Source organism: Sitophilus oryzae, unplaced genomic scaffold, assembly GCF_002938485.1.
Source record: "Sitophilus oryzae breed Bouriz unplaced genomic scaffold, Soryzae_2.0 scaffold_1621_pilon_pilon, whole genome shotgun sequence".
Lineage (NCBI taxonomy): Eukaryota > Metazoa > Arthropoda > Insecta > Coleoptera > Curculionidae > Sitophilus > Sitophilus oryzae.
Genome location: NW_022146305.1, coordinates 402,493 through 411,382, shown reverse-complemented (window position 1 = coordinate 411,382; position 8,890 = coordinate 402,493). Strand labels below are relative to the sequence as shown.

Sequence of the window (8,890 nt, the reverse complement as noted above, 5' to 3'; positions counted from 1 at the left end):
CTTTAGATGTTTGAAAAAAAAAAAAATTATAATGAAAAAAATTGATCAATCATGAAAAAACATCTGTCCCTAGGCCAGTGGCGCATCTAGAGACTGGATCTGGGAGGAATAATTGCAATATTTAAGTAAACTAGTAGATTTGAATGAAATTTTTGCTAAAAGTTTTTAGTAATCGTAGGAAAAAAAATAAACTTGGAATTGTAATTATTTTTATTTATTTATAAATTTCTTTCTAGGATGGGTAATTATTCCCTTTACCACACTCGTATGCACGCCCCTGTCCTATGGTACCAAAAATAATTCATGTGCCAGAAAACTATATGAACACAAGTATTAACAAAATGGATTATTTTACTAAAATAATCAATCTAGAACTTATAAAAATGATTAAATTGACCATTAAACTATTAAATTATCATCTGATCGCAGATATAGTTAGATAAATTCCATAAAATTTAGTTTGTGTTAATACAATAAAAAAATATTTAAAATATAAACTTTTAAACCAAAATAATACTCGTGTTCACAGAGCTATAGTGATGCAGCTGCGCAAGCATAACATTTATAATTTTGATAATCCGGAATTAATTTAGAGTAATTAATTAAAAAATAATTAAAAACTAATAATATAAAAAAATTTGGTAATGATACAAATTTATAAAGAATCTTTAATTTATTAAAAAATATTACGTTATAATACAACTAACAATTTAATTAATAATTACAATATCTAATGATTTTATATAATGCAAAAGTAAAAGATAAATGAGATTGAAGAGAAATTATAACAGATTATTATTATATTGCTCAACATATTTTTCATAAAGATTAATGCATAGATGTTAATGATATAAAATTAATCAAACATGCCTCAAACTAGAGGCGATTAGATAATAAATAGAGCATCAAAATATAAATAAAAAAAAAGACAATATAAACAGAAATATATCCTATTCATGAAATAAAGTTAATTGTTCTTAACAAGTATTTTATTTGCAAAATCTTAAGAAAAAAAACGGTTTTTATCCAGATTATCAAAATTTTACAAAAAATCAATAACACTAATATGACGCCTGATATACTTAAATAGTTAAGAAAAGGATAAAAACCAGTAAACAAATTTATTGAAACAATAACAATATTAATGAAGCTAACGAACCTTGGTCAGATATTGAGGAATATTGAGTCTGCTTCATGTTGAGTGAAAGAGGAAAGCGAGGAGTAGGAGCAACTGTTGATATCCATTGTTAAGAAAATGAGGAGATATCTAAAAAATAAAATAAAATAATATTAAAAAAGAATAAATAATATATGTAAAATTAAAATAAATATATTTTATTGTACGCAATAACTATGTTTTTTAAATTAATAATTTGTATATACCCTATGAGAAAAAAAAAACGCATTATAGTGGTTTTTGAAATAACAATTGATGACAATTATTTCTGCCAGGTAGACCAGAATATATCATTTATAAAAAATTGGTATAAAAAAATTCAAAGTTCATTTTTTTTTAAGTTAAGGTTTTCACCTTTGAATAATAATTGGTATGTTTGAAAACTTTTTATTTTGTTACATTTAAATATTACTTTTGACAAATTTTTATATCAATTTTTAATAAATGACATATAGGAATAGACGTTAAAAAATATATTAAAAAAATATATATCTATGTAAAAAGTAAAATAAATATATATTTTTATCAGCAAGCATATTAATTTCTTAAGGCCTAAAAAGTAGTAAACGAATTAAAAAAATACGTCCTTCCTTAAATTAATAATTTGTATATACTCTGAGAAAAAAAATTGCCACAATATATCATTTATAAAAAAATGGTATAAAAATTTATAAAAAATTAAAGAATGAAATGTTAAAAAATTTCAAAGTTCATATTTTTTTAAATTAAGGTTTTCACCTTTGTATAATAATCGGTATGTTTGAAACCTTTTTCCTTTTTTTCATTTAAATATTATTTTTGACAAGTTTTTATATCAATTTTTAATAAATGACATATTATAGGAGAAGACGTTGACCTCAGAGACCTGTGCAGCTTCAATATTATGAAAACTTATCATAATTTTCAAGCTTGTCAATGAAATTTAGTAAGAAAAAAGAGATAAATAATTTACCATTGATAAAGGACTGCGACCACTTTTCAACAGCTATTAAGTACAGTCCTAAATGGTCTTTCTGAGTCTTTTCCTGCAAATTTCATTCCATTTAAAGCTTTTTGATCACCACCATAATATTTGCAGATAGTACGGCTTGTGGATTTTTAACAGCAATTGTCCCAGCATATACCTAAAATTCGAAAAAATATTAAGTAAATTTTTACTGTACTAATTTTTGAAGATTTTTGAAAACAAGACTAATAAAAAACAAAAATAAAAAGGATTAATCAAAATTATATTTATAAAAATATATATTTATGGCGTTTATTCTAGTGGGAACTTTAACATATCTTCAAGGTGTGTGTGACGAGTTCTGTAATTTTAAACCAGTTTTGAATAGCAAATGTTGACAATTTGTCGAAGGATTTTTTTAAATAGTTAATTTTGTGTTGAAATCAGTATAAATTGTGAGAAAATAAATCCGTTAGGTATTTTATCGTGACTTTAAATTAGCGGAACCACGAAATCTGTAACAATATGCAACCAGTAATACAGTATCAGCATTTTATTTTGTCCTGCCTATTTTTAATAGTCGTTGGCTGTTATAATATTGGAGCAAACGCGCTCGAATATTAGAAAATTTTAAAAATTTTCAAGCTGTCCAATGAAAATTTATAAGATAGATAAATAACTTACCACTGATAAGGAACTGGATGCGTTCTAATAGCTATTAAGTAACAGCAGTTCAAAATGGTTTTCCTCGATTTCTTCTGAACAAGTTTCATTCCATTTAAAGCTTTTTGATTTCCGCCATAATATTTGCAGATAGTACGGTTTGTGGATTTATAACAGTAATTGCCCCATCGTATACCTAAAATATCAAAAAAATATTAAGTAAATTTTTACTGTACTAATTTTTGAAGATTTTTGAAAACAAGATTAATAAAAAACATAAACAAAAAAGATTAATCAAAATTATATTTATAAAAATATATATTTATGGCGTTTATTCTAGTGGGAACTTTAACGTATCTTCAAGGTGTGTGTGACGAGTTCTGTAATTTTAAACCAGTTTTGAATAGCAAATGTTGACAATTTGGCGAAGGATTTTTTTAAATAGTTAATTTTGTGTTGCAATTAGAATAAATTATGAGAAAATAAATCCGTTAGGTATTTTATCGTGACTTTTCTTTGCTTTAAATTAGGGGAACCACGGAATTCGTAACAATATGCAACCAGTAATACAGTATCAGCATTTTATTTTATCCTGCCTATTTTTAATAGTTGTTGGCCGTTCTAATATTGGAGCAAAAGCGCTCGAATATTAGAAAATTTTAAACATTTTCAAGCTGTCCAATGAAATTTTATAAGATAGATAAATAACTTACCATTGATAAAGAACTGGATCCGCTCTAACAGCTATTATGTAACAGCAGTTCAAAATGGTTTTCCTCGATTTCTTCTGCACAAGTTTCATTCCATTTAAAGCTTTTTGATGTCCGCCATAATATTTGCAGATAGTACGACTTGTGGATTTTTAACAGCAATTGCCCCAGCATATACCTAAACTTCCAAAAAAATATTAAGTAAATTTTTACTGTACTAATTTTTGAAGATTTTTGAAAACAAGATTAATAAAAAACACAAACAAAAAAGATTAATCAAAATTATATTTATAAAAATATATATTTATGGCGTTTATTCTAGTGGGAACTTTAATATATCGTCAAGGTGTGTGTGACGAGTTCTGCAATTTTAAACCAAACAGTTTTGAAATGTTGACAATTTGGCGAAGGATTTTTTTAAATAGTTAATTGTGTGTTAAAATCAGTATAAATTGTGAGAAAATAAATCCGTTGAGTATTTTATTGTGAGTTTAAATTAACGGACCCACGGAATCCGTAACAATATGCAACCAGTAATACAGTATCAGCATTTTATTTTGTCCTGCTTATTTTTGACTGTTATTGGCTGTTCTAATATTTGAACAAAAGAGCTTGAATATTAGAAAATTTTAAAAATTTTCAAGCTGCTCAATGAAATTTTATAAGATAGATAAATAACTTACCATTCATAAAGAACTGGATACGCTCTAACAGCTATTAAGTAACAGCAGTTCAAAATGGTTTACCTCGATTTCTTCTGCACAAGTTCCTCTCTCTCATTCCATTTAAATCTCTTTTATGACCACCATACATATTATTTGCAGCTAGTATGTCTTATCGGTTTCTAATAGCAATTGTCCTATCGTATGCCTAAATAAAAAAAAATATAAGGTAATTTTTTATTGTAGCAAATTTTGAAGCTATCAGAAAACAGACAATAACATAAATTATGTTAATATTTAGAACTATGTAACATAACAAACAAATAATAGACATTTTTTACATTAATTTGAATAAGTTATAAAGAGTTATATAAAATTAAAAAAAAACTTTTATTGATAACTTCTGAAATGATATAAAAAATTGTAAAATTCTTTGATAAGTAAATAAAACATTATTATAATGAGTTAATAATAATCCAAACAATAAATATCTAATTTACTAGATATATAGAAAAAGAAAAAATTAATATTTAGTAATAACTCGTAAATTTATTGCGTTATTTTGGTGATAACTTTAATAATTTTGAAATAAATTTAAAGATATGCAACCAGTAAAACACTGTTAGCATTGTATTTTTTTTCCACTTTAACTGGCCATGAGTTTTTAATTTTTTGAGCTCTAATATTAATTAAAAAAACAATTATATTAGTTTTCCAGTCAAGTTTTAATACGGTTTTATTATTATAAATGTCATACACTCGCAAGTATCACCCAGTTATTGGTAAAACTGTATATTTTTAAGTAAAATGCCCTAAAATTAAAAAAAGAGAAATAAACATAATAATTTTGGTGTATTTTTTATTAAATTCTGATAAAACTATTACAATGAAAGGGCATGAGTGTCTTTTAGAAATTAAAAAATGTGCTACCTAATATACTTTTAATGTATAGGGTCTTCCATTTAAAAATACACATTAAAACTTGAGCTAAAACTTTATAATTTCTTTTTTTTAATGAATGTTCTAGCTTCGAAAATAAAAAAAAGTTAAAATCTGTTAAAATTTAGGGCAAAATAAAATGCTAACACTGTACAAACTGCAGAGTATGAATATTCTGTAAAATTTAATCATTTTACAAAATTTTCAAGCTTATATATTTTATAACAATATATAAAGGGCATTTCAGGTAACTAGTCCATTAAAAATGTTTTTTAAATGAAATTTAGTCCAAATTAAACTAGTTATAGACTTAGAAATATATATACAGTAAAAAACTTTTAATGAATCAGTTGTATGAAAATCCCTGTATATAAAATGATCAAAATAACTAACCATTATTAAAAGGCAACAGATGTCGAGCCCAACCCTGGTTCTATTAACTTTCCATCCTGAAACGACTGACATTTCTCTGTATCCAATCAAAAATTTTCCTTCAAAGCTGCAACTTGTTCGTTGAGTTGTGACAGCAGCTGTCAAAATGTCCATTACCATCAATTTGTTCAGCTCACTAAAAGTACAAAAAAAATTAAGAGAAAAAAAATTAAATAATAAAAAAATATGACGTCAGTTTGATCATACATATAAAAAAAAAGAGATAAATAACTTACCATTGATGAAGGACTGCATCCACTCTAACAGCTATTACATATACAGTCTAAAATGGTTTTCCTTTATTCTTCCTGCAAGTTTCATTCCATTTAAAGCTTTTTGATGTCCACCATAATATATTATCTGCAACTAGTACTACTTGTTGACTTCTAACAGCAATAATTGTACCGTTGTATACCTAAAATTGAAAAAAATATATTAAATAATTTTTTATATCAATTTTTTTAAACATAAAAAAATATATTAATATTCAAAACTCTGTAAAAATATAAATAATAGCTATTTTTTATATCAATTTAAATAAGTCATATTAAACAAACAATAAACAATAAAGATCTTAGATAGACTTAAAATTAGTTAATTTTTTCTAATAAAAAATAATTATAATTAATATATTTGCGGTTTTAATGATCGAAAAAAATATAAATAAGGTATCTACTTTACTAATAGTATCAAAATAAAAAAAATCAACTTATATTTACTCGGTTTGTAAAATTTTATTGCGTGTATCTTAGTGGAAACTTGAATAATTATTAAAAAAAGATTTAAAAACTGCATTTTTTTCCAAAATCGCTGATATGCAACCAGTAATACAGTGTCTGTATTTTATTTTGTCCTGCTTTTAAGTCTTTTTTATTATTGTTTTAGTTCACAAAAGAAAACAGAAATAGAGCCTGTTAATATTGAGCCAAAAGAACTTGAATACGATGGAAAATTTAATATTTTTATAAGATTTTTAAATTTTATAAGAATAAGTTGTGAGGCATAACTTACCATTATTAAAAGGCAACAGGTGTAGAAGTCAATCCAGTAAATGGCATTTTTCTGTGTCCATTGAAGATTTTCCATTAAAACTGGAACTTGGACTGGAAACAGCTGTCAAAACGTCCATTAATACCAATTTGTATTGCTGACTAAAAATACAAAAAATAAATAAGTAAATTTTTATAAAGTCAGTTTCTTCACACATTTTGGAATAAAAAGTTTTTTTTTAATATGTTAGGTAGATATTAAAAAAATAAACGCAATAGTAACTCTTTGAAATATTGTCAAATATTCATAGATTTTAACAAAAAGAAAACATACTAATTAAAATTAAAATTGTCTGATACAAATTTGTAAATAACTACAAAGATTGAAAAAAATATATTAATATATTTTCAATCTCAAACTTATTTTATTTTGAATTTGAAGCCTACAATTTTGTCGTGAAATACAAAAATTGTAGCCTTAAAAAATAGTAAAAAATAAAAATAACTTACCATTTTCATAGTGCAATGGTAATGAAGGCTAATCAATCTAAGTACTATTGATTGTATCTTGAAATTGACATTTGTGGACAAGTTTTTCACTATCGTTTCATTCAAAACATTTCTTGACATTCCTCAAACGTATGCACAGTAGTAACTCATTTGCAGATTTGTAACAGCAACTGTTAACGCCCAGTACATCACTCGAACAGATATCTAAAAATTAAAATAAATAGGAAAAATTGTAGTATCAAATTAGATTAATTTAAATAAAAAAAAAACGATAAAGATAATTTTCAAACGTTCGAGAAGCAGCCGCTATCTAAAATACGGTTAGTTTTTGAATAGCAAATGTTGACAAAATGGTGAAGGATTATTAGATAGTTAATTATGTGTGTATATAGTGAGAAAATAAATTCGTTAAGTATTTTATCGTGAGTTTAAATTAGCGGACCCACAATCGATAACAATACCTATTAAAATATATGTGTATAAATTCAAAATATTAAACTTGTAGAACTTGTAAAACTTAAAAAAAGAACATGATTTGTTAAAACTTACCATTTTTGAAAGATATCTGTGTTGTGGAAGCCAATTTAAGGTCCTGGTACTACTGCAGCCTAAACTCGTCTTTTATGAGCTTCTTCCCAGTTTAAATTATGTAAAAATTTCTTTGGAGTTACTAATAATTCATACAAGGTGTTATACCAGCTGCCATTTTACATATCCACCAATAGATAGGCTTGTATAATACACAAATAAATGAAACCTGATGTCCAAGATATCAATAACACCTATAAAAAAAAATAAAAGTTGTGATAAGTATTTACTTTTTGTAACTAGATGAAAAAAATTACCTTAATACAGTTGCACCAAATTTCATTCAAAAAACTTCCATTACAGCGAACAAAATCCTCCTCCTTTCCCCTCAAACATCTTCTATCTCCTTTCCTTCTATTTCAAAGCAATCCTCTTCTATTTTCCAAGTCTCACCAATTCTTATTCAACTACTTATATAACTAACTTATACAAATTTCAGGCGTCTTACAAACATTTTTAAAAAAGGGGGAAAAGGGATATAATGCTACAACACACGACTACGCTAGCGCACCTACCTAAAAAAAGAAAAACACTTTTTTAGTAAAAGAAAATGATAAATATAAAGTTATATAAATTTACCTGATGGCATCTAGAAGACGGCCCTAATCCTGCTGTTGTCCCCCCAAAAAATTCATTCCAAAGCAGTTTAGTACAAAAAAGATTTATGCAGGAACAAACTGATTTTAATTTTAGTAACAAAAATAAATTACTAATACTTTAATTCTTATTATAATGTAAAATTACATTATTTACGTTTAATTAAAAATTACTATTAAAAAAATTAAATAATATTATCAATTTTAAAATAAGACGAAAAATAGTTATTTCCAAATATAATAGAAAAACAATATGCTACCTAATTGTGTCTTTTTAGAGTTATTTTTTATTACCCATTTATTATTACTAAAAACTTTATATTAAAGCCTTGTATAGAGCAAGAAAAAGTAAAAATGAATGTAAAATTGCAAATTAAAAATGAGTACTTAATGCGACATCTGTAAATGTAGGGAACATAAAGTTACTGCTTTGGAACCACGACGCGAACCGACTTTTGAAGTTCTCCAAGCCATACCGTATCACCTGTAAGAGAAAAAAAAATAATATTAGAATATTTCCAACAAATACATATGCTAGAAGAAACAAAAAACAAGCTATAGACAACAACAAAAAAAACAATGTAAAATATAAAACTCACCATCGCATCTTGCTTAAGTTCATTTTTCAGTCCCACCATAATAATTATACGGCGAAAAAAAACAGTGACGTCTCACTGC

General features: G+C 25.4%; 1 long non-coding RNA gene across 3 annotated transcripts; it reads right to left on the bottom strand.

Annotated features, from left to right (window-relative positions):
• Positions 1–740: 740 nt before the first annotated feature.
• Positions 741–8,356, bottom strand: LOC115880384. Of its 3 annotated transcripts, none has more exons than XR_004049845.1 (12): positions 8,196–8,355; positions 7,874–8,131; positions 7,578–7,810; positions 7,029–7,232; positions 6,541–6,680; positions 5,766–5,944; positions 5,491–5,665; positions 4,180–4,366; positions 3,500–3,674; positions 2,808–2,982; positions 2,130–2,301; positions 742–1,267 (listed from the first exon to the last, which is right to left on the bottom strand). It is a non-coding gene; the product is annotated as an uncharacterized LOC115880384 (long non-coding RNA). The 3 variants fall into 3 exon arrangements; XR_004049846.1 differs by having other exon boundaries at positions 7,874–8,127; XR_004049847.1 differs by lacking the exon at positions 2,808–2,982 and having other exon boundaries at positions 741–1,267; positions 8,196–8,356.
• Between the last annotated feature and the right edge of the window lie 534 nt (positions 8,357–8,890).